Source organism: Oncorhynchus masou, unplaced genomic scaffold, assembly GCF_036934945.1.
Source record: "Oncorhynchus masou masou isolate Uvic2021 unplaced genomic scaffold, UVic_Omas_1.1 unplaced_scaffold_1769, whole genome shotgun sequence".
Classification (NCBI taxonomy): Eukaryota; Metazoa; Chordata; class Actinopteri; order Salmoniformes; family Salmonidae; genus Oncorhynchus; species Oncorhynchus masou.
The window spans coordinates 1-27,885 of record NW_027007867.1 but is presented as its reverse complement, the minus strand read 5'-3'; the positions used below and the strand labels follow the sequence as shown (position 1 = coordinate 27,885).

The 27,885-nt window shown below is 49.1% G+C and overlaps 1 pseudogene; it reads right to left on the bottom strand.

Moving 5' to 3' along the window:
- Nucleotides 1–25,606, bottom strand: part of LOC135532214 (microtubule cross-linking factor 1-like) — a 110,962-nt pseudogene extending 85,356 nt beyond the window's left edge.
- Between the last annotated feature and the right edge of the window lie 2,279 nt (nt 25,607–27,885).

Here is a 27,885-nt window from a genome sequence, read left to right as displayed (position 1 = left end):
GATGTCTGTCTGTTATCTATGTAGCTGTACCATGATAGATGTATGTTATCCATGTAGCTGTACCATGATAGATGTCTGTTATCCATGTAGCTGTACCATGATAGATGTCTGTCTGTTATCCATGTAGCTGTACCATGATATCTGTCTGTTATCCATGTAGCTGTTCCATGATAGATGTCTGTCTGTTATCCATGTAGCTGTACCATGATAGATGATATAAAGCCCTTCGTACATCAGCTGATATCTCAAAGCAGGTGTTGAAGCACGCTGGTCCCCCGTGGAGACCCTTCACACGCTGGTCCCCCGTGGAGACCCTACACACGCTGGTCCCCCGTGGAGGCCCTTCACACGCTGGTCCCCCCGTGGAGACCCTACACACGCTGGTCCCCCGTGGAGACCCTACACACGCTGGTCCCCGTGGAGACCCTACACACGCTGGTTCCCCGTGGAGGCCCTTCACACGCTGGTCCCCGTGGAGGCCCTTCACACGCTGGTCCCCCCCCCGTGGAGACCCTACACACGCTGGTCCCCGTGGAGACCCTACACACGCTGGTCCCCCGTGGAGACCCTACACACGCTGGTCCCCCGTGGAGACCCTACACACGCTGGTCCCCCCGTGGAGACCCTACACACGCTGGTCCCCCGTGGAGGCCCTTCACACGCTGGTCCCCCCGTGGAGACCCTACACACGCTGGTCCCCCGTGGAGACCCTACACACGCTGGTCCCCCCCGTGGAGACCCTACACACGCTGGTCCCCCCGTGGAGACCCTACACACGCTGGTCCCCCGTGGAGACCCTACACACGCTGGTCCCCCGTGGAGACCCTACACACGCTGGTCCCCCGTGGAGACCCTACACACGCTGGTCCCCCGTGAAGGCCCTTCACACGCTGGTCCCCACGTGGAGGCCCTTCACACGCTGGTCCCCCCGTGGAGACCCTACACACGCTGGTCTCCCGTGGAGACCCTACACACGCTGGTCCCCCGTGGAGACCCTACACACGCTGGTCCCCCCGTGGAGACCCTACACACGCTGGTCCCCCGTGGAGACCCTACACACGCTGGTCCCCCGTGGAGACCCTACACACGCTGGTCCCCCGTGGAGACACTACACACGCTGGTCCCCCGTGGAGACCCTACACAAGCTGGTCCCCCGTGGAGACCCTACACAAGCTGGTACCCCGTGGAGACCCTACACACGCTGGTCCCCCGTGGAGACCCTACACACGCTGGTCCCCCGTGGAGACCCTACACACGCTGGTCCCCCGTTGAGACCCTACACACGCTGGTCCCCCCGTGGAGACCCTACACACGCTGGTCCCCCGTGGAGACCCTACACACGCTGGTCTCCCCGTGTGGAGACCCTACACACGCTGGTCCCCCGTGGAGACCCTACACACGCTGGTCCCCCGTGGAGACCCTACACACGCTGGTCCCCCGTGAGGCCCTTCACACGCTGGTCCCCCCGTGGAGACCCTACACACGCTGGTCCCCCGTGGAGACCCTACACACGCTGGTCCCCCGTGGAGACCCTACACACGCTGGTCCCCCGTGGAGACCCTACACACGCTGGTCCCCCGTGGAGACCCTACACACGCTGGTCCCCCGTGGAGACCCTACACACGCTGGTCCCCCGTGGAGACCCTACACACGCTGGTCCCCGTGGAGACCCTACACACGCTGGTCCCCCGTGGAGACCCTACACACGCTGGTCCCCCGTGGAGACCCTACACACGCTGGTCCCCCGTGGAGACCCTACACACGCTGGTCCCCCGTGGAGACCCTACACAAGCTGGTCCCCGTGGAGACCCTACACAAGCTGGTACCCCGTGGAGACCCTACACACGCTGGTCCCCCCGTGGAGACCCTACACACGCTGGTCCCCCGTGGAGACCCTACACACGCTTGTCCCCTGTGGAGACCCTACACACGCTGGTCCCCCGTTGAGACCCTACACACGCTGGTCCCCCGTGGAGACCCTACACACGCTGGTCCCCCGTGGAGACCCTACACACGCTGGTCCCCCGTGGAGACCCTACACACGCTGGTCTCCCGTGGAGACCCTACACGCTGGTCCCCCGTGGAGACCCTACACACGCTGGTCCCCCCGTGGAGACCCTACACACGCTGGTCCCCCCGTGGAGACCCTACACACGCTGGTCCCCCGTGGAGACCCTACACACGCTGGTCCCCCGTGGAGACCCTACACACGCTGGTCCCCCGTGGAGACCCTACACAAGCTGGTCCCCCGTGGAGACCCTACACAAGCTGGTACCCCGTGGAGACCCTACACACGCTGGTCCCCGTGGAGACCCTACACACGCTGGTCCCCGTGGAGACCCTACACACGCTTGTCCCCTGTGGAGACCCTACACACGCTGGTCCCCCGTTGAGACCCTACACACGCTGGTCCCCCGTGGAGACCCTACACACGCTGATCCCCCGTGGAGACCCTACACACGCTGGTCCCCGTGGAGACCCTACACACGCTGGTCTCCCGTGGAGACCCTACACACGCTGGTCCCCGTGGAGACCCTACACACGCTGGTCCCCCCGTGGAGACCCTACACACGCTGGTCCCCCGTGGAGACCCTACTTCCCCAGTGCAGTCAGACCATTATGATTATGCTGTGCCACCAGGGTCTCAGTAATCTGCCCCCTCTCTGATTGTCCGAGTGTGACCCCCCCTCCCCATGGGTTACTGCAGCGAGTGTTGCCAGCACTGCCACTGCCTGGGTGGGGGCACTCCACCGGAATTCCCATCGGCTAGGGACAAGGAAAGGCAAATTCCTTGTATATAATGCTCCCCAACCTTTGGCTTTGTTGGACCAACCCTACAGGGCTGGTTCAGACTCTTGAGGGGGCGGCGTTTATCTTTCTGTCTTGGCTACGAAAGCTACTTGCAGCAAGCTGATCTAACAGGTAAGGACATCTCATTTGTGGGTGAGTGTCTATGGTAGGTAGGGTTGGGCACATATCATCATATTAGGGCATAAGGTAAGGACGTCTCATTAGTGGGTGAGTGTCTATGGTAGGTAGGGTTGGGCACATATCATCATATTAGGGCATAAGGTAAGGACGTCTCCCTGAAGTGGCATATTTTCTCTATTCCATCCAATAACTATGACCACTGCCCTGGTGAGAGTGGGGTTTTTTCTGACACGGAGAGTACGTAGAGATGATGGCAGTGTGGCAAGTTTACAAACAAAAGGGATGCTTCTTCGTTCAAGCACATAAAATTTACGGACTTTCTAATATAAAAGATGGGGAAACAAAAACGTTCCCTATAATTCCTCTAAATCTAATACCTTATAAAGTGCAATAAATGAAGGCTATTGTGTGCAGTAAATTCAAGATATCACGTGAGTGCGAGCGAGTGTGGTGAAAAAACTATACCGCTCCCCCATCTAACCAGGACTCCTCCACGTAGGCCCAACTTCCTCCCTCATCTAACCAGGACTCCTCCACGTAGGCCCAACTTCCTCCCTCATCTAACCAGGACTCCTCCACGTAGGCCCAACTTCCTCCCACATCTAACCAGGACTCCTCCACGTAGGCCCAACTTCCTCCCTCATCTAACCAGGACTCCTCCACGTAGGCCCAACTTCCTCCCTCATCTAACCAGGACTCCTCCACGTAGGCCCAACTTCCTCCCTCAAATAACCAGGACTCCTCCACGTAGGCCCAACTTCCTCCCCATCTAACCAGGACTCCTCCACGTAGGCCCAACTTCCTCCCCATCTAACCAGGACTCCTCCACGTAGGCCCAACTTCCTCCCTCATCTAACCAGGACTCCTCCACGTAGGCCCAACTTCCTCCCTCATCTAACCAGGACTCCTCCACGTAGGCCCAACTTCCTCCCTCATCTAACCAGGACTCCTCCACGTAGGCCCAACTTCCTCCCTCAAATAACCAGGACTCCTCCACGTAGGCCCAACTTCCTCCCACATCTAACCAGGACTCCTCCACGTAGGCCCAACTTCCTCCCCCATCTAACCAGGACTCCTCCACGTAGGCCCAACTTCCTCCCTCATCTAACCAGGACTCCTCCACGTAGGCCTAACTTCCTCCCTCATCTAACCAGGACTCCTCCACGTAGGCCCAACTTCCTCCCCCATCTAACCAGGACTCCTCCACGTGGGCCCAACTTCCTCCCTCAAATAACCAGGACTCCTCCACGTAGGCCCAACTTCCTCCCTCATCTAACCAGGACTCCTCCACGTAGGCCCAACTTCGTCCCTCAAATAACCAGGACTCCTCCACGTAGGCCCAACTTCCTCCCTCATCTAACCAGGACTCCTCCACGTAGGCCCAACTTCGTCCCTCAAATAACCAGGACTCCTCCACGTAGGCCCAACCGTCCCTCAAATAACCAAGACTCCTCCACGTAGGCCCAACTTCCTCCCTCAAATAACCAGGACTCCTCCACGTAGGCCCAACTTCCTCCCTCATCTAACCAGGACTCCTCCACGTAGGCCCAACTTCCTCCCCCATCTAACCAGGACTCCTCCACGTAGGCCCAACTTCCTCCCTCATCTAACCAGGACTCCTCCACGTAGGCCCAACTTCCTCCCTCATCTAACCAGGACTCCTCCACGTAGGCCCAACTTCCTCCCTCATCTAACCAGGACTCCTCCACGTAGGCCCAACTTCCTCCCTCATCTAACCAGGACTCCTCCACGTAGGCCCAACTTCCTCCCTCATCTAACCAGGACTCCTCCACGTAGGCCCAACTTCCTCCCTCATCTAACCAGGACTCCTCCACGTAGGCCCAACTTCGTCCCTCAAATAACCAGGACTCCTCCACGTAGGCCCAACTTCCTCCCCCATCTAACCAGGACTCCTCCACGTAGGCCCAACTTCCTCCCCCATCTAACCAGGACTCCTCCACGTAGGCCCAACTTCCTCCCCCATCTAACCAGGACTCCTCCACGTAGGCCCAACTTCGTCCCTCAAATAACCAGGACTCCTCCACGTAGGCCCAACTTCCTCCCTCAAATAACCTTTCCTCCTCCACGTAGCCCCCGGTCGCAAGGGGAGAATTCATCTCCAATAACGGCTGTACACTTAGAATTAATTAAATATAATATTAAATAAATATGGAAATTGATTATGTTTTTCAAGTGCTTTGAACTTCAAAGGACACAACCCCCCAAAAAGATGCCCTCTCTACCAGCCCCCTCTACCTACCCTCTCTACCTAACCCCTCTAACTGCCCCCTCTACCTGCCCCCTCTAACTGCCCCCTCTAACTGCCCCCTCTACCTGCACCCTCTATATCCCCTCTACCTGCCCCCTCTAACTGCCCCCTCTAACTGCCCCCTCTACCTGCTCCCTCTACCTGCCCCTCTACCTGCCCCCTCTATATCCCCTCTAACTGCCCCCTCTACCTACCCCCTCTAACTACCCCTTTCTAACTACCCCCTCTAACTACCCCCTCTAACTACCCCCTCTACCTGCCCCCTCTACCTGCCCCCTCTAACTACCCTCTCTAACTACCCTCTCTAACTACCCCCTCTAACCACCCCCTCTACCTGCCCCCTCTAACTACCCCCTAACCACCCCTCTACCCGCCCCCTCTAACTACCCCCTCTAACTACCCCCTCTAACTACCCTCTCTAACTACCCCCTCTAACTACCCACTCTAACTACCCTCTCTAACTACCCCCTCTAACTGCCCCCTCTAACTACCCTCTCTAAACACCCCTCTACCCGCCCCCTCTAACCACCCCTCTAACTACCCCCTCTAACTACCCTCTCTAACTACCCCCTCTAACTACCCCCTCTAACTGCCCCGTCTCACTGCCCCCTCTACCTGCCCCATCTAACTACCCCCTCTAACTACCCCTCTAACTACCCCCTCTAACTACCCCCTCTAACTACCCACTCTAACTACCCTCTCTAACTACCCCCTCTAACTGCCCCCTCTAACTACCCTCTCTAAACACCCCTCTACCCGCCCCCTCTAACCGCCCCCTCTAACTGCCCCCTCTAACCGCCCCCTCTACCCGCCCCTCTAACTACCCCTCTAACTACCCCCTCTAACTGCCCCGTCTCACTGCCCCGTCTCACTGCCCCCTCTACCTGCCCCATCTAACTACCCCCTCTAACTACCCCCTCTACCTGCCCCCTCTAACTACCCCCTCTAACTACCCCCTCTAACTACCCCCTCTAACTACCCCTCTAACTACCCCCTCTAACTGCCCTCTCTAACTACCCCCTCTAACTACCCTCTCTAACTACCCCCTCTAACTACCCCCTCTAACTACCCTCTCTAACTACCCCATCTAACTACCCCCTCTAACTACCCCCTCTAACTACCCCCTCTAACTACCCCCTCTAACTACCCCCTCTACCTGCCCTGTCTCACTGCACGACAACAATTCACTATTTCCTGATGTTCATGCTGTAGGTATATTGAGGCTGTACATCACGGTTAGTCACACTTTTGACCATGACGTATTCTGAGTAAAAGGACTTACAGATGTTTACATAGAAAGATGGAGAGACTAGTCGTGACTGCTGAGCAGTTTGATACTGCCACTACAGCAGATCTGCTCTGAACCATAGCAGATTGACTCCATATGCTCCTCTCCTCTCCTCTCCTTTCTTCCAGTGGTGGAGTCAGAGAGAGGAGAGAAGAGAGAGAAGGAGAAAAGAGAGGGAGAGAAGAAGGAGGGAAGAGAGAGAGAGAAGAAAGAGAAGGGATAAGAGATAAGAGAGGGAGAGAGGGAGAGGAATATAGATAGTCTCTCTCTCTCTCTCTCTTGTTTCTAAGTCAATGATATTCCTTCATATCCTTCCAGCAGCAGAGGACAGAAGGATGGCATCTGCTCAGAGCCTCCCCATCTTCTCACCATCGTGTGTGTGTGAGAAAGAGAGAGAGACAGAGAGAGAGAGGGAGAGAGAAGAATAAGAGAAGAGAGAGAGAAGAGAGAGAGAAGAAAGAGAAGAGAGAGAAGAAAGAGAGGAGAGAGAAGAAAGAGAGAGAGGAGAGAAGAGCGAGAGAAGAAAGAGAGAGAAGAGAGAGAGACTATCTAATCTCTGCAGGGTTCAGGACAGCGACTACGTAATCTCTGCAGGGTTCAGGACAGCGACTACGTAATCTCTGCAGGGTTCAGGACAGCGACTACGTAATCTCTGCAGGGTTCAGGACAGCGACTACGTAATCTCTGCAGGGTTCAGGACAGACTAAAACCCACTCTGTTATGCTACGATAAAAGCCAGGACACTCTCTGCATCCCAAATGGCACCATATTCATTTTTTTTACCTTTATTTAACTAGGCAGGTCAGTTAGACAACAAATTCTTATTTTCAATGACGGCCTAAGAACAGTGGGTTAAGTGCCTGTTCAGGGGCAGAACGACAGAACGACCTTGTCAGCTCGGGGGTTTGAACTTGCAACCTTTCGGTTACTAGTCCAACGCTCTAACCACTAGGCTGCCCTGCCGCCTCTACGCTCTAACCACTAGGCTACCCTGCCGCCTCTACACTCTAACCACCAGGCTACACTGGTGAAGCAAACTGGCTCAAATAAAGATCCTCCATCTGTTTACAGGGAATAAGGTGGGATTTGGGACACAGTCCCTCTCTGCAGCAGGACAGGGCAGGACACATCTTATCAGTCCCTCTCTGCAGCAGGACAGGGCAGGACACATCTTATCAGTCCCTCTCTGCAGCAGGACACAGCTTATCAGTCCCTCTCTACAGCAGGACAGAGCAGGACACATCTTATCAGTCCCTCTCTGCAGCAGGACACATCTTATCAGTCCCTCTCTGCAGCAGGACACAGCTTATCAGTCCCTCTCTACAGCAGGACAGAGCAGGACACATCTTATCAGTCCCTCTCTGCAGCAGGACACATCTTATCAGTCCCTCTCTGCAGCAGGACACATCTTATCAGTCCCTCTCTGCAGCAGGACACAGCTTATCAGTCCCTCTCTGCAGCAGGACAGGGCAGGACACATCTTATCAGTCCCTCTCTGCAGCAGGACACATCTTATCAGTCCCTCTCTGCAGCAGGACACAGCTTATCAGTCCCTCTCTGCAGCAGGACAGGGCAGGACACATCTTATCAGTCCCTCTCTGCAGCAGGACACATCTTATCAGTCCCTCTCTGCAGCAGGACACATCTTATCAGTCCCTCTCTGCAGCAGGACACATCTTATCAGTCCCTCTCTGCAGCAGGACAGGGCAGGACACATCTTATCAGTCCCTCTCTGCAGCAGGACACATCTTATCAGTCCCTCTCTGCAGCAGGACACATCTTATCAGTCCCTCTCTGCAGCAGGACACAGCTTATCAGTCCCTCTCTGCAGCAGGACACATCTTATCAGTCCCTCTCTGCAGCAGGACACAGCTTATCAGTCCCTCTCTGCAGCAGGACACATCTTATCAGTCCCTCTCTGCAGCAGGACACAGCTTATCAGTCCCTCTCTGCAGCAGGACACATCTTATCAGTCCCTCTCTGCAGCAGGACACATCTTATCAGTCCCTCTCTGCAGCAGGACACAGCTTATCAGTCCCTCTCTGCAGCAGGACACATCTTATCAGTCCCTCTCTGCAGCAGGACACATCTTATCAGTCCCTCTCTGCAGCAGGACAGGGCAGGACACATCTTATCAGTCCCTCTCTGCAGCAGGACACAGCTTATCAGTCCCTCTCTGCAGCAGGACACATCTTATCAGTCCCTCTCTGCAGCAGGACACAGCTTATCAGTCCCTCTCTGCAGCAGGACACATCTTATCAGTCCCTCTCTGCAGCAGGACACAGCTTATCAGTCCCTCTCTGCAGCAGGACACATCTTATCAGTCCCTCTCTGCAGCAGGACAGGGCAGGACACATCTTATCAGTCCCTCTCTGCAGCAGGACACATCTTATCAGTCCCTCTCTACAGCAGGACACAGCTTATCAGTCCCTCTCTGCAGCAGGACACAGCTTATCAGTCCCTCTCTGCAGCAGGACACATCTTATCAGTCCCTCTCTGCAGCAGGACACATCTTATCAGTCCCTCTCTGCAGCAGGACACAGCTTATCAGTCCCTCTCTGCAGCAGGACACATCTTATCAGTCCCTCTCTGCAGCAGGACACATCATATCAGTCCCTCTCTGCAGCAGGACACATCTTATCAGTCCCTCTCTGCAGCAGGACAGGGCAGGACACAGTCCCTCTCTGCAGCAGGACACATCATATCAGTCCCTCTCTGCAGCAGGACAGGGCAGGACACATCTTATCAGTCCCTCTCTGCAGCAGGACACATCTTATCAGTCCCTCTAATAACAAAGAGAGTTCCAAACCTCTCTGCCAATAAAAAAGAGAGTTCCAAACCTCTCTGCCAATAACAAAGAGAGTTCCAAACCTCTCTGCCAATAACAAAGAGAGTTCCAAACCTCTCTGCCAATAACAAAGAGAGTTCCAAACCTCTCTGCCAATAACAAAGAGAGTTCCAAACCTCTCTGCCAATAAAAAAGTTCCAAACTTCTGCCAATAACAAAGAGAGTTCCAAACCTCTCTGCCAATAACAAAGAGCGTTCCAAACCTCTCTGCCAATAACAAAGAGCGTTCCAAACCTCTCTGCCAATAACAAAGAGAGTTCCAAACCTCTCTGCCAATAACAGCTAGTTCTCCCCTCCCCACTCCCAGACAGTCCTAGCTAGATTTTTGCTTGAGAAATAGTTTTTTGCTTAAAATAATTTTTGATTATTGTAATGGAAATATATTACAGTAATCAACTACTTAACTGTTACCCAGAAATTAATGATATAAAAATGGCTGCATTGGGCCTTTAAACAAAATGCAATGACATTTCTTTACAGCGGCTTGGTTATTCCCATCAGCTGTGCTTTTCTTTGAAGATGCCAAAGGAATGAAACCCCTCTAATGATCTCTCACTCTCTATACTGTGTGTGTGGTCTTCTGTATCCTGTCTAACCATGTGGACAGAGCAGCTGGCCTGTTGTATCCTGTCTAACCATGTGGACAGAGCAGCTGGCCTGTTGTATCCTGTCTGACCATGTAGACAGAGCAGCTGGCCTGTTGTATCCTATCTGACCATGTAGACAGAGCAGCTGGCCTGTTGTATCCTGTCTGACCATGTAGACAGAGCAGCTGGCCTGTTGTATCCTGTCTGACCATGTAGACAGAGCAGCTGGCCTGTTGTATCCTGTCTGACCATGTAGACAGAGCAGCTGGCCTGTTGTATCCTGTCTGACCATGTAGACAGAGCAGCTGGCCTGTTGTATCCTGTCTGACCATGTAGACAGAGCAGCTGGCCTGTTGTATCCTGTCTGACCATGTAGACAGAGCAGCTGGCCTGTTGTATCAGCAGAGGAAAGGAGTCAAGGTTAGGAGATAAGGAGAGGACCAGAAGAAAGGAGTCAAGAGCAGGAGATAAAGAGAGGAGTAGAGGAAAGGACAAGGTTAGGAGATAAGAAGAGGAGCAGAGGAAAGGAGTCAAGCGTAGGAAATAAGGAGAGGAGTAGAGGAAAGGACAAGGTTAGGAGATAAGGAGAGGAGCAGAGGAAAGGAGTCACTAGAGGCAGCTAGACCCAGCTCCAGCTAGCTCTAGAAGCTGCCAGGCTCCCAGCCAGCCAGTGTTCATCTGGGGCAAACCTCAGGGGAGTGGAGAGAAACTGTAATCAGTTAGAGACGAGGGAAGGAGAGCAGCTTCACACATAATGTATCTGTCTCCCTCATCCCATCCTCACTCTACACCTCCCCCTGTATCTGTCTGGCTCATCCCATCCTCACTCTACACCTCCCCCTGTATCTGTCTCCCTCATCCCATCCTCACTCTACACCTCCCCCTGTATCTGTCTCCCTCATCCCATCCTCACTCTACACCTCCCCCTGTATCTGTCTCCCTCATCCCATCCTCACTCTACACCTCCCCCTGTATCTGTCTGTCTCATCCCATCCTCACTCTACACCTCCCCCTGTATCTGTCTCCCTCATCCCATCCTCACTCTACACCTCCCCCTGTATCTGTCTGTCTCATCCCATCCTCACTCTACACCTCCCCCTGTATCTGTCTCCCTCATCCCATCCTCACTCTACACCTCCCCCTGTATCTGTCTCCCTCATCCCATCCTCACTCTACACCTCCCCCTGTATCTGTCTGTCTCATCCCATCCTCACTCTACACCTCCCCCTGTATCTGTCTCCCTCATCCCATCCTCACTCTACACCTCCCCCTGTATCTGTCTCCCTCATCCCATCCTCACTCTACACCTCCTATCTGTCTCCCTCATCCCATCATCTCTACACCTCCTATCTGTCTGTCTCATCCCATCCTCACTCTATACCTCCCCCTGTATCTGTCTCCCTCATCCCATCCTCACTCTACACCTCCCCCTGTATCTGTCTGTCTCATCCCATCATCTCTACACCTCCTATCTGTCTGTCTCATCCCATCCTCACTCTATACCTCCCCCTGTATCTGTCTCCCTCATCCCATCCTCACTCTACACCTCCCCCTGTATCTGTCTCCCTCATCCCATCCTCACTCTACACCTCCCCCTGTATCTGTCTCCCTCATCCCATCCTCACTCTACACCTCCCCCTGTATCTGTCTGTCTCATCCCATCCTCACTCTACACCTCCCCCTGTATCTGTCTCCCTCATCCCATCCTCACTCTACACCTCCCCCTGTATCTGTCTGTCTCATCCCATCCTCACTCTACACCTCCCCCTGTATCTGTCTCCCTCATCCCATCCTCACTCTACACCTCCCCCTGTATCTGTCTGTCTCATCCCATCATCTCTACACCTCCTATCTGTCTGTCTCATCCCATCCTCACTCTATACCTCCCCCTGTATCTGTCTCCCTCATCCCATCCTCACTCTACACCTCCCCCTGTATCTGTCTCCCTCATCCCATCCTCACTCTACACCTCCCCCTGTATCTGTCTCCCTCATCCCATCCTCACTCTACACCTCCCCCTGTATCTGTCTCCCTCATCCCATCCTCACTCTACACCTCCCCCTGTATCTGTCTGTCTCATCCCATCCTCACTCTACACCTCCCCCTGTATCTGTCTCCCTCATCCCATCCTCACTCTACACCTCCCCCTGTATCTGTCTGGCTCATCCCATCCTCACTCTACACCTCCCCCTGTATCTGTCTCCCTCATCCCATCCTCACTCTACACCTCCCCCTGTATCTGTCTGTCTCATCCCATCCTCACTCTACACCTCCCCCTGTATCTGTCTGGCTCATCCCATCCTCACTCTACACCTCCCCCTGTATCTGTCTCCCTCATCCCATCATCTCTACACCTCCTATCTGTCTGTCTCATCCCATCATCTCTACACCTCCTATCTGTCTGTCTCATCCCATCATCTCTACACCTCCTATCTGTCTGTCTCATCCCATCATCTCTACACCTCCTATCTGTCTGTCTCATCCCATCATCTCTACACCTCCTATCTGTCTCCCTCATCCCATCCTCACTCTACACCTCATATCTGTCTGTCTCATCCCATCCCTCACTCTACACCTCCTATCTGTCTGTCTCATCCCATCCTCACTCTACACCTCCCCCTGTATCTGTCTGTCTCATCCCATCATCTCTACACCTCCTATCTGTCTGTCTCATCCCATCATCTCTACACCTCCTATCTGTCTCCCTCATCCCATCCTCACTCTACACCTCCCCCTGTATCTGTCTGGCTCATCCCATCATCTCTACACCTATCTGTCTGTCTCATCCCATCCTCACTCTATACCTCCTATCTGTCTGTCTCATCCCATCATCTCTACACCTCCTCTCTGTCTCCCTCATCCCATCCTCACTCTACACCTCCTATCTGTCTCCCTCATCCCATCCTCACTCTACACCTCCTATCTGTCTGTCTCATCCCATCATCTCTACACCTCCCCTGTATCTGTCTGTCTCATCCCATCATCTTTACACCTCCTATCTGTCTCCCTCATCCCATCCTCACTCTACACCTCCTATCTGTCTCCCTCATCCCATCATCTCTACACCTCCTATCTGTCTGTCTCATCCCATCCTCACTCTACACCTCCTATCTGTCTCCCTCATCCCATCCTCACTCTACACCTCCTATCTGTCTGTCTCATCCCATCCTCACTCTACACCTCCTATCTGTCTCCCTCATCCCATCCTCACTCTACACCTCCTATCTGTTTGTCTCATCCCATCCTCAGTTGGAAAAGCATTCCAGGTGAAGCTGGTTGAGAGAATGCCAAGATTGTAGAAAATAGTTTTTTTTTAAAGTGAGCAGGTGTGTCCAAACCTTTGACTGGTACTGTATATAAACACATTTTTGTTAGTTTTGCTTCTGTGCAACGAATATTTGACTTTAGACGGGACGGCCGGGCATTCGTGCGGTTGTTTTCATTTCTGCCGTAACATGGACTCTTAACAACGTGATGATACTTTGTTGCTCCTTGCTGAAACAAGCAAACGAGTCTTCGGTTGCCTAGGCAATGCCACCCACAATGCAACAGCAGCACACATAGGAATAGAACAGGCTTGGGACCTTCTAACCCTGGCAATTTCAGTGGTAAACTCAGGGGTACACTCGTAATAGCTTCCTGGTATTGTGATGCAATAATTTCCATGGTAATGTAGAATATTCATTTCAATTATGCTAATTGATGTGACTAATTATGCCATCACTGAGTTGAAAAGGGGACAGCCATTCTATTTATCAGGAGTCAAGAGCAGAGCAGAAAATATGCACCAAAACAAAACTATTAAAATAATAATAAATATATCTGTTCTATTCAAAACGGCTATTACGGTGGCTGCGGTCATTTGGCTGGCCAATTATCATCCAAAACAGTCATCCAAAAGACCATAACCATCACAGACCTCCTCTCTCTGTATTACAGCCTAGGGATCAGAGGTCATCAACTCGGTCTACAGCCTAGGGATCAGAGGTCATCAACTAGATTCGGCCGCGGGACGATTGTTTCTTGAGCGGATGGTTGGGGGACCGGAACGTAATTACAAATCATTTGCAAATTGACCCGCAAGAATACGAAACAGATATAATGTTTGACAAAAAAAAAAATATTTTTAAATCTTGCTACATTTGTATATACGATCACGTGTCTATTATGTGTATGCATACTTGGGAACAGATTTGTTCAATTAAAATCACCTGGAGATGATTTCCTGGTGTTTTTATTTTTTACAGTCTTCTATGTCCAACACCATTTTATTTTTTATTTTTTTGGATCAGAACACTTGGGGTGCCAAATAAAACCAACAGGTGGGCCATTTGGGGAACCCTGGTTAGCTGCCATTTGGGGAACCCTGGCTTTGATTAACCCCACTAGGGGCCAGAGAGCTCTGGAAAAGTCAACAAAGTCAAACAATGTCAAATAAATATTTAGTCTACACCTGATAGTTGCTGCATCAGCAAACGACAAGGTGGAGGTGTGGTGTACTGAGGTCAGATATCAGGTGCTTAGGATCCGGATAAGTTCTTAACTTCTTTAAAAAGGTGACCGGCAAAGGTTACCCTGTTTTTCCAAACCTTTCTTTATTACAACAGCTAAATACATCATTAAATGATAATAATAGCATATAAAATAGAATAATAAATAGCAATAATATTTTGGTCAGGGTAGATGTTGTATCCGTGATTTAACACGAAAGGAGGCGTGGCTTCCTGTCAACATGTTCCTTTGGAATGTTCGAAAATGAATTCATTTGAAGGCATTGTGAAAATGTCGTTGTTTGAAAAGGTTCAAAGTTATCTGATATTGGTGCACAATTTCTGCACTCACATGTTCGATATTGTACTGTCGAGAACACAATCATAAATCTATTTCACGTTTTCCATTTGATCCAGATATTTCAGTCAGGAAATAATAACCTGGTGGCCTGATTTCAAAGTAGTTTTCATTTTTTTCCGCTTGTGACAGTCGGTGGTCGGTCGGATTTTATCCGAATGAGAAGACTGTAATAAAAAAACTTTACATCATTTGAAATGTTTACAGGGATCTTCATTGATAGTAATAATATTTGTGTATCTTTTCAAAGCAAACTAAATTTGGCCAGGAGATGATCATGATCATAAAATTGTCTTGGCTACTGTAGCTAAGCAAAACTAGAACTAGCTTTCCTAGCTAGATATCCAGCTAGCTAACCTTGTGTTGTTCACAGTACAATTGTCAGAAAGGGTCTAACTAGCTATATATGGTGTAACGGCCGTCGTCGGTGGATGAAGGTGAGGACCAAGGTGCAGCGTGGCACGTGTGCATATTTATTAAACATGGAAATAACAACGATTGACAGCTGCCTTTGATTGAGAACCATATCAGGCCAAACACAGAAATAGCAAATCATAGAAAAACTAACATAGACAACCCACCCAACTCACACCCTGACCATACTAAAACAAAGATATAATAACAGAACTAAGGTCAGAACGTGACATATGGTAATGTACAGAAATAGCTTAATTATTTCCATTTGGTAGTTAGCCACGTTTTGGTTAGCTAGTTAGCTTGCTGGCTGCAGCAACAATGGCTGCATCCAGTGTAGCTAGCTAGATAGCAATTATTTCCCAATAAGTAAACAAAGTGTATTAGCAAGGTAACTAGCTAGCTTACAGTCATTATTCATGTGTTGTGTTCCTTGCAGAACACACCTGAACATGCCAAGAATCCATCAGGGAGAATGTCCTGTGGACAGATGACACCAAATAAGAGTTGTTTTTTTTTGGTAAAGCACACACCATCTCTGTGTTTACAGAAAACAAAATATAAGCTTTCAAAGAACAGGACACCTTCCCTACAGTCAAACATGGAGCAGGGTTCAGTGATGTTTTGGGGTTGCTTTGCTGCCTCTGGCACTGAGTGCCATGACATCATCAAATAAGGAGAATACCAAAGCATTTTAAAGCTTAATGTCAGACCCAATGCCAGAAACCTGGATCGGTGTTGAAGGTCCTGGGTCTTCCTCACATGTGGATCCTTAATGAGATGGGTGGGGCTAAGGCTTAAGAGGGTGTGAACGATGCTGAATGGGTGGGGTTAAGGCTTAAGAGGGTGTGAACGATGCTGAATGGGTGGGGTTAAGGCTTAAGAGGGTGTGAACAATGCTGAATGGGTGGGGCTAAGACTTAAGAGGGTGTGAACGATGCTGCATGGGTGGGGCTAAGGCTTAAGAGGATGTGAACGATGCTGAATGGGTGGGGCTAAGGCTTAAGAGGGTGTGAACGATGCTGAATGGGTGGGGCTAAGGCTTAAGAGGGTGTGAACGATGCTGAATGGGTGGGGCTAAGGCTTAAGAGGGTGTGAACGATGCTGAATGGGTGGGGCTAAGGCTTAAGAGGATGTGAACAATGCTGAATGGGTGGGGCTAAGGCTTAAGAGGGTGTGAACGATGCTGAATGGGTGGGGCTAAGGCTTAAGAGGGTGTGAACGATGCTGAATGGGTGGGGCTAAGGCTTAAGAGAGTGTGAACGATGCTGAATGGGTGGGGCTAAGGCTTAAGAGGGTGTGAACGATGCTGAATGGGTGGGGCTAAGGCTTAAGAGGGTGTGAACGATGCTGAATGGGTGGGGCTAAGGCTTAAGAGAGTGTGAACGATGCTGAATGGGTGGGGCTAAGGCTTAAGAGAGTGTGAACGATGCTGAATGGGTGCAGACAAAAGACAAGATCTGTGTTCGAATGCTCACACTATCTGCACTAAACTGTACTATTAGTGACTAGTATATAGTATGAACTAGTATAGAGTATGAACTAGTATATAGTATGAACTAGTATACAAAAACTAGTATATAGAACTAGTATATAGAACTAGTATATAGAACTAGTATAAAGAACTAGTATATAGAACTAGTATATAGAACTAGTATATAGAACTGGTGTACAGAACTAGTATATAGAACTAGTATAGAGAACTAGTATATAGAACTAGTATATAGTATGAACTAGTATATAGTATGAATTAGTATACAGAACTAGTATATAGAACTAGTATAGAGAACTAGTATAGAGAACTAGTATAGAGAACTAGTATATAGAACTAGTATATAGAACTAGTATATAGAACTAGTATATAGTATGAACTAGTATATAGTATGAACTAGTATATAGTATGAACTTGTATATAGGACTAGTATAGAGAACCAGTAAATAGTATGAACTAGTATATAGAACTAGTATATAGTATGAACTAGTATATAGAACTAGTATATAGTATGAACTAGTATATAGAACTAGTATATAGTATGAACTAGTATATAGAACTAGTATATAAAACTAGTATATAGTATGAACTAGTATATAGAACCAGTATATAGTATGAACTAGTATATAGTATGAACTAGTATATAGAACCAGTATAATAAACCAGTATATAGAACTAGTATATAGTATGAACTAGAATATAGAACCAGTATATAGAACCCGTATATAGAACCAGTATATAGAACTAGTATGCACCAGTATGTTAGCTACTGTATCCTTATGGACCACATAGCATTACAGCAGTATGTTAGCTACTCTATCCTTATGGACCACATAGCATTACAGCAGTATGTACCAGTATGTTAGCTACTCTATCCTTATGGACCACATAGCATTACAGCAGTATGTTAGCTACTCTATCCTTATGGACCACATAGCATTACATTACATTACATTTAAGTCATTTAGCAGACGCTCTTATCCAGAGCGACTTACAGCAGTATGTACCAGTATGTTAGCTACTCTATCCTTATGGACCACATAGCATTACAGCAGTATGTACCAGTATGTTAGCTACTCTATCCTTATGGACCACATAGCATTACAGCAGTATGTACCAGTATGTTAGCTACTCTATCCTTATGGACCACATAGCATTACAGCAGTATGTACCAGTATGTTAGCTACTCTATCCTTATGGACCGCATATCATTACAGCAGTATGTTAGCTACTCTATCCTTATGGACCACATAGCATTACAGCAGTATGTACCAGTATGTTAGCTACTCTATCCTTATGGACCACATAGCATTACAGCAGTATGTACCAGTATGTTAGCTACTCTATCCTTATGGACCACATAGCATTACAGCAGTATGTTAGCTACTCTATCCTTATGGACCACATAGCATTACAGCAGTATGTTAGCTACTCTATCCTTATGGACCACATAGCATTACAGCAGTATGTTAGCTACTCTATCCTTATGGACCACATAGCATTACAGCAGTATGTACCGGTATGTTAGCTAGCTACTAATACATGGAACTTGCCAGTATATTAACTATATGTCATTCTTAACTTAGCTAAGTGGTATCGTCGTCGTGCGTTCTCAATGGTCATTGTTAATTCACTCTGGCTATCTACTCTGATTTCTCGTCTGTGCGCCAGAGCGCAGAATAACTGATGAATTTACAAAACGCTCAACACCCGTTGAATACGGCCCGGTGTCAGTAAACGTTGGCAAAAAAATGCGTAATTAAATTGTTGCCAGCAGCACAGTTACAGTCACCAACGCAATGGATAACATGAAAACAGCCTAACCAGCTCTGCTAAGGTGAGTAAAATGGTCAGAATGAAGTGTTCTCTCATTTATGTCTGGAAGTAGCTAGCAAGCTAGCCAGCGTTAGACAGTTAGCTTGGGTGCTTGACTGCCGTGTTCTGACTGAGGTCAGAACACTCGGATCAACCCACTCCTCGGCCAGAGCGTCCACTGTGCGGTCTGAATGCTCAGAAGTGCATTTTTTTAACGAACGCCCAGAGCGCACTCCAGATGGAATTTACAAATGCAACCGAAGTCGTAAAATGTCTAGTTAGCAATTTCTATGCTACCAAGCTAGCAAGACGTTGCATAGCAACAGCATCAATTTCCGGAAGACAGGCAAAGCGCTAGTACACTCAACTGAAAGGATACAGTTTGTTTACAGTACACTAAAATTAACTAAATGTAGTACATACTCATTAAGTATGTGGTATACAGAATGTTAGTACGGGTATTCGAACACAGCTAAGCTCTCCAGTAGGCGTACTAAAACATTCAAGGGCCATTTTCTCAAAAGTGGGGATACAAGTTTAGCAACTTCCAAAGAAGAAATGACTTTCTCATTGTTCCTCAGCTGCAGTCGATTATATACCATTTTCGAGTCTCTACTTGTATCCGATGTAACAAATAATAATAATAATAATAAAAATAAAATACAAATTTGCTACATAAAAAAATGATTGAGGTAGTGGGTCACAATGTTGTTGCGGCTTCTTTAATGAAGCCTAAATTACCATTATTATTATTTAAGTGTTATGGATTTTTTTTTGTGGAGAACTTTGCCTGTCAACATTAACACCAAATGTTATCAGTAGGTCAACAATGTCAAATAGTGTCAATAAATGGTAAGTTCATACAAACAAACAAAAGGTAGAGACGTTCTGTACTCGGGGCTTAGGAACCTGACATGGATCAACTAATATGACAAGCACAGCTGAGAGAACTCAAACAGGGTAGCTATCTGTATAGATTCCCATTGAAGCTCCATACAGAGTGTGGCTCGACCATATTGCCTGCCCTGCCCCTTTAGCAGCAGCCTTATGTCTCTCTCTCTCTGCTCCCAGACAGATTTGTACCCATCACTCTGTCATTGTCCATTAGCCTTTTAAAGCTGACACTGACATACACACAGCAGGCAGACCTTCAAACACACACCTAATGCACAGACAACAGCATGCTGTACGCTGAAACACACACCACCCAGAATAGCTGCTTCTCATCTCATTATACCCAGAATGCATCACCTCTGAGCTAACAGGCCACGGACGCTGACCAATCAGACCTTTTCACTGAACAGAATCTGTGTGACCGTTTTAACTTCTACCTTATTATGATCCTCCTCTTCCTCCTCATCTTCATCACCACCACCATCATCTTCACCCTACCTCTTTGTCCAGTTCATTGTGTTGAGCAGGGTTCGCCAACTGTCGGCCTGAGGGACGAATTTGGCCCAGGGTGTAGTTTTATTAGGCCAGGGTGTAGTTTTATTTAGCCAGGGTGTAGTTTTATTTGGCCAGGGTGTAGTTTTATTAGGCCAGGGTGTAGTTTTATTTGGCCAGGGTGTAGTTTTATTTGGCCAGGGTGTAGTTTTATTAGGTCAGGGTGTAGTTTTATTTGGCCAGGGTGTAGTTTTATTTGGCCAGGGTGTAGTTTTATTTGGCCAGGGTGTAGTTTTATTTGGCCAGGGTGTAGTTTTATTTAGCCAGGGTGTAGTTTCATTTAGCCAGGGTGTAGTTTTATTAGGCCAGGGTGTAGTTTTATTAGGCCAGGGTGTAGTTTTATTAGGCCAGGGTGTAGTTTTAACAGGCCAGGTTGTATTAGGCCAGGCACACACCTGTCTATATAAGGTCCCACAGTTGACAGTGTCAGAGCAAAAACCTAGTCATGAGGTCAAAGGAATTGTCCGTAGAGCTCCGAGACAGGATTGAGTCGAGGCACAGATCTGGGGAAGAGTACCAAAACATTTCTGCAGCATAGAAGGTCCCCAAGAACACAGTGGCCTCCATCATTCTTAAATGGTAGAAGTTTAGAACCACCAAGCCGGCCGCCTGGCCAAACTGAGCATTCAGGGGAAAAGGGCCTTGGTCAGGGAAGTGACCAAAAACCCGATGGTCACTCTGACAGAGCTCCAGAGTTCCTCTGTGGAGATGGGAGAACTCTTTGGCCTGAATGCCAAGCGTCATGTCTATGATGAAGTATGGTGGTGGCAGCATCATGCTGTGGGGATGTTTTTCAGCAGCAGGGATTGGGAGACTAGTCAGGATCGAGGGACAGGTGAAGCCTTTAACAGGACAACGACCCTAAGCACACAGCCAATACAACGTAGGAGTGGATTTGGGACCAGCCAGAGCCCGGACTTGAACCCGGACTTGAACATCTCTGGAGAGACCTGAAAATAGCTGTGCAGTGATGCTCCCCATCCAATCTGACTGCGCTTGGGAGGATCTGTGGAGAAGAATGAGAGAAACTCCCAAATACAGGTGTGCCAAGCATGTCGCGTCAAAGCTGAGATCAGGTGTGCAAAGCTGTCATCAAGGCAAAAGGGTGGCTATAAAATATATTTGGATTTGTTTAACACTTTTTTGGTTACTACATAATTCCATATGTGTTAATTCATAGTTTTGATGTCTCACTATTAGTCTACAATGTAGAAAATAGTAAAAAATAAAGAAAAACCCTTGAATGGTTAGGTGTGTCCAAACTTTTAACTGGTACTCTATGTAAATGTGATTTTTTTAAACTGTTTTTGCTTAGTCATTGTGGGGTATTGTGATGTCATTGTGGGGTATTGTGTTGTCATTGTGGGGTATTGTGATGTCATTGTGGGGTATTGTGATGTCATTGTGGGGTATTGTGATGCCATTGTGATGTCATTGCGGGGTATTGTGTGTAGATTGATGAGAATGTTTTATTCAGTTTAGAATAAGGCTGTAACGTAACAGAATGTGGAAAAAGGCAAGGGGTCTGAATCCTTTCCGAAATGCACTGTATGTGATCGCATACAAATATAAGCAAGATTTTAAATGATTATGTTGTAGTCAAATATTATATCTGTTTGGGCTTCTTGCGGTCAATTTGCAGTCGACATATTATTTGTAATTACGTTCCGGTCCCCCAACCATCCGTTCAAGAAAAAAAAATCGGCCCGTGGCTGAATCTAGTTGATGATCCCTGATCCCTAGTAAAGCCTGTTCAGATATCTCCAACTCCTCCTCCTCCTCCTCCTCCTCCCCTCCACCCTCCTCTTCCTCCTCCTCCTCCCCTTTCTCCTCCTCCCCCTCCCCTCCTCCCCCTCCCCTACCTCTTTGGATCTGTCCAGTTCATTGTGCAGAGCCTGGTTAGAGATCTCCACCTCGATGATCCTCTGTCTCAGCAGCTCATTCTCATCTTCAGCCCTGGTCCTCTTGTCTTCTACGTTCTCCAGCTCGTTGTGCAAACGCACTGACACATCTTTGGCCACCTGCACAGGGACACAGTCACATGGGGACACAATTACACAGGGGCACAGGTACATGGGGACACAGGTACATGGAGACAAAGGTACATGGAGACACAGGTACATGGAGACACAGGTACATGGAGACACAGGTACATGGAGACACAGGTACATGGAGACAAAGGTACACGGAGACACAGGTACACGGAGACACAGGTACACAGAGACACAGGTACACAGAGAAACAGGTACACGGAGACACAGGTACATGGGGACACAGGTACACGGAGACACAGGTACACGGAGACACAGGTACATGGAGACACAGGTACACGGAGACACAGGTACACGGCGACACAGGTACACGGCGACACAGGTACATGGAGACACAGGTACACGGAGACACAATCACATGGAGACACAGGTACACGGAGACACAGGTACACGGAGACACAGGTACACAGAGAAACAGGTACACGGTGACACAGGTACATGGAGACACAGGTACACGGAGACACAATCACATGGAGACACAGGTACACGGAGACACAGGTACATGGCGACACAGGTACATGGAGACACAGGTACATGGAGACACAGGTACACGGAGACACAGGTACATGGAGACACAGGTACATGGAGACACAGGTACACGGCGACACAGGTACATGGAAACACAGGTACATGGAGACACAGGTACATGGAGACACAGGTACATGGAGACACAGGTACACGGCGACACAGGTACACGGAGACACAGGTACACGGCGACACAGGTACATGGAGACACAGGTACACGGAGACACAATCACATGGAGACACAGGTACACGGTGACACAGGTACATGGAGACACAGGTACACGGAGACACAATCACATGGAGACACAGGTACATGGAGACACAGGTACATGGAGACACAGGTACACGGAGACACAGGTACACGGCGACACAGGTACACGGAGACACAGGTACACGGAGACACAGGTACATGGAGACACAATCACATGGAGACACAGGTACATGGAGACACAGGTACATGGAGACACAGGTACATGGAGACACAGGTACACGGAGACACAGGTACATGGAGACACAGGTACACGGCGACACAGGTACACGGAGACACAGGTACACGGCGACACAGGTACATGGAGACACAGGTACACGGAGACACAATCACATGGAGACACAGGTACACGGTGACACAGGTACATGGAGACACAGGTACACGGAGACACAATCACATGGAGACACAGGTACATGGAGACACAGGTACATGGAGACACAGGTACACGGAGACACAGGTACACGGCGACACAGGTACACGGAGACACAGGTACACGGAGACACAGGTACATGGAGACACAATCACATGGAGACACAGGTACACGGAGACACAGGTACACGGAGACACAGGTACACAGAGAAACAGGTACACGGAGACACAGGTACATGGAGACACAGGTACACGGAGACACAATCACATGGAGACACAGGTACACGGAGACACAGGTACACGGCGACACAGGTACATGGAGACACAGGTACATGGAGACACAGGTACACGGAGACACAGGTACACGGCGACACAGGTACATGGAGACACAGGTACATGGAGACACAGGTACATGGGGACACAGGTACACGGAGACACAGGTACACGGAGACACAGGTACACGGAGACACAGGTACATGGAGACACAGGTACATGGAGACACAGGTACATGGAGACACAGGTACATGGAGACACAGGTACACGGAGACACAGGTACATGGAGACACAGGTACACGGAGACACAGGTACATGGAGACACAGGTACACGGAGACACAGGTACACGGAGACACAGGTACATGGAGACACAGGTACACGGAGACACAGGTACACGGAGACACAGGTACACGGAGACACAGGTACACGGCGACACAGGTACACGGAGACACAGGTACACGGAGACACAGGTACACGGTGACACAGGTACATGGAGACACAGGTACACGGCGACACAGGTACACGGCGACACAGGTACACGGAGACACAGGTACACGGCGACACAGGTACATGGAGACACAGGTACACGGAGACACAATCACACGGAGACACAGTTACATGGAGACACAGGTACATGGAGACACAGGTACATGGGGACACAATCACATGGAGACACAGTTACATGGAGACACAGGTACACGGAGACACTGGTACACGGTGACACAGGTACACGGGGACACAATCACATGGAGACACAGGTACACGGAGACACAGTTACATGGGGACACAATCACATGGAGACACAGGTACACGGAGACACAGTTACATGGAGACACAATCACATGGAGACACAGTTACATGGAGACACAGGTACACGGAGACACAGTTACATGGGGACACAATCACATGGAGACACAGGTACACGGAGACACAGTTACACGGAGACACAATCACATGGAGACACAGTTACATGGAGACACAATCACATGGAGACACAGGTACACGGAGACACAGTTACATGGGGACACAATCACATGGAGACACAGGTACATGGAGACACAATCACATGGAGACACAGGTACATGGAGACACAGGTACATGGAGACACTGGTACACGGAGACACTGGTACACGGAGACACAGGTACACGGAGACACAGTTACATGGGGACACAATCACATGGAGACACAGGTACATGGAGACACAATCACATGGAGACACAGGTACACGGAGACACAGGTACACGGGGACACAATCACATGGAGACACAGGTTCATGGAGACACAGGTACATGGAGACACAGGTACACGGTGACACAGGTACAAGGAGACACAGGTACACGGAGACACAGGTACACGGAGACACAGGTACACGGAGACACAGGTACACGGAGACACAGGTACACGGAGACACAGATACATGGAGACACAGGTACATGGAGACACAGGTACATGGAGACACAGGTACACGGAGACACAGGTACACGGCGACACAGGTACATGGAGACACACGTGACAATAATAAGTCCTAAATACATTGAGGTCATGAAACACACAGATGGACACAGTACATGAACCAGGTTGGACCACTCGTCAACAACACAGACCTTGATGTCCTGACCAGGTTGGACCACTCATCAACAACACAGACCTTGAGGTCCTGTTCCAGGTTGGACCACTCGTCAACAACACAGACCTTGAGGTCCTGTTCCAGGTTGGACCACTCGTCAACAACACATACCTTGAGGTCCTGTTCCAGGTTGGACCACTCGTCAACAACACAGACATTGATGTCCTGTTCCAGGTTGGACCACTGGTCAACAACACGGACCTTGAGGTCCTGACCAGGTTGGACCACTCGTCAACAACACAGACCTTGAGGTCCTGACCAGGTTGGACCACTCGTCAACAACACAGACCTTGAGGTCCTGACCAGGTTGGACCACTCGTCAACAACACGTACCTTGATGTCCTGTTCCAGGTTGCGTAGCAGCTCTCCATCTACATGTCCAGTCTGGGCCACTCTGAGGCTCTTCTGCTCCGCCTTGGAGACGGTACTGTAGGATCCGGCACTTCTTATTGGACCGGTCCAGCTCCCTCTGTAACTCCTGCACCTGGTACACCTCCTCCTCCAGGTAACTGTCCCGGGCCTCCTCCATCTCTGCACGCAGCTCCTCCACTTCATCCTGAGGAGAGAGAGACAGAGAGGACACAGTGGCAGAATACCTGGCCACTGTGACTGACCCAAACTTAAGGAAAGCTTTGACTATGTACAGACTCAGTGAGCATAGCCTTGCTATTGAGAAAGGCCTCCGTAGGCAGACATGGCTCTCAAGAGAAGACAGGCTATGTGCTCACTGCCCACAAAATGAGGTGGAAACTGAGCTGCACTTCCTAACCTCCTGCCCAATGTATGACCATATTAGAGACACATATTTCCCTCAGATTACACAGATCCACAAAGAATTCAAAAACAAATCAAATTTTGATAAACTCCCATATCTACTGGGTGAAATTCCACAGTGTGCCATCAGAGCAGCAAGATTTGTGACCTGTTGCCGCAAGAAAAGGGCAACCAGTGAAGAACAAACACCATTGTAAATACAACCCATATTTATGCTTATTTATTTATTTATTTAATTTCCCTTTGTGTACTTTAAGCATTTGTACATTGTTACAACACTATATATATATATATATATATATATATATATATATATATATATATATATATATATATATATATATATATATATATATAGTATGACATTTGTAATGTCTTTATTGTTTTGAAACTTCTGAAACACAGAGACACACCGAGAGCAGAGACACACAGAGACACACAGAGAGGAGAGACACACAGAGAGGAGAGACACACAGAGACACACAGAGAGGAGAGACGCACAGAGACACAGAGAGAGGAGAGACACACAGAGACACACAGAGAGGAGAGACACACAGAGACACACAGAGAGCCGAGACACACAGAGACACACAGAGAGCAGAGACACACAGAGACACACAGAGATGAGAGACACACAGAGAGCAGAGACACACAAAGACACACAGAGAGGAAAGACACACAGATACACACAGAGAGGAGAGTCACACAGATACACATAGAGAGGAGAGTCACACAGATACACATAGAGAGGAGAGACACAGAGACACAGAGAGAGGAGAGACACACAGAGACACCGAGAGAGAGGAGAGACACACAGAGACACAGAGAGAGAGGAGAGACACACAGAGACACATTGAGAGGAGAGACACACAGAGAGGAGAGACACACAGAGACACACAGAGAGGAGAGACACACAGAGACAAACAGAGAGGAGAGACAAACAAGGAGACACACAGAGAGGAGAGACAAACAGAGACACACAGAGAGGAGAGACACAGAGAGACACACAGAGAGGAGAGACACACAGAGAGGAGAGACACACAGAGACACACAGAGAGCAGAGACACACAGAGACACACAGAGAGCAGAGACACACAGAGACACACAGAGAGGAGAGACACACAGAGACACACAGAGAGCAGAGACACACAGAGACACACAGAGAGGAGAGACACACAGACACACATAGAGAGGAGAGACACAGAGACACACAGAGAGGAAAGACACACAGAGACACCGAGAGAGAGGAGAGACACACAGAGACACACAGAGAGGAGAGACACACAGAGACACACAGAGACACACAGAGAGGAGAGACACACAGAGACACACAGAGAGGAGAGACACACAGAGACACACAGAGAGCAGAGACACACAGAGAGCAGAGACACACAAAGACACACAGAGAGGAGAGACACACAGAGACACAGAGAGAGGAGAGGCACAGAGACACAGAGAGATGAGAGACACACAGAGACACACAGAGAGAGGAGAGATAAAGATAAAGACACACAGGCCTATAGCCTCACATTACTGATGACCTGATCCTAAACACTATCAACCCGTACTTATGGCCTGTAGCTCCATGTGCTTCTGCACTTTCATTTATCTTCCTTTTCTGTCCATCCCGAATAATCAATAACCTCTTAATGATTTTTGTGAAGGTATTATGTTGCAGGAAGGGAAGAGAGAAGCCTGAACTGTGCTTGTGTTGTGGGACGGAGAGACATAGAGAGAAGAGAGAGAGAGACAGGAGTGGGAAGAGGACAGAGGAAGGAGAGGAGATAGGGAGTGTGACTGTGGCCCCAGCTGACAGAGAGATAGACTAACAGACATAGAGGTAGACAGACAGACTAACAGGCAGAGAGGTAGACAGACATACTAACAGACAGAGAGATAGACAGACAGACTAAAAGACAGAGAGGTAGACAGACAGACTAACAGACAGAGAGGTAGACAGACAGACTAACAGGCAGAGAGGTAGACAGACGGACTAACAGACAGAGAGATAGACAGACGACTAACAGACAGAGAGATAGACAGACGGACTAACAGACA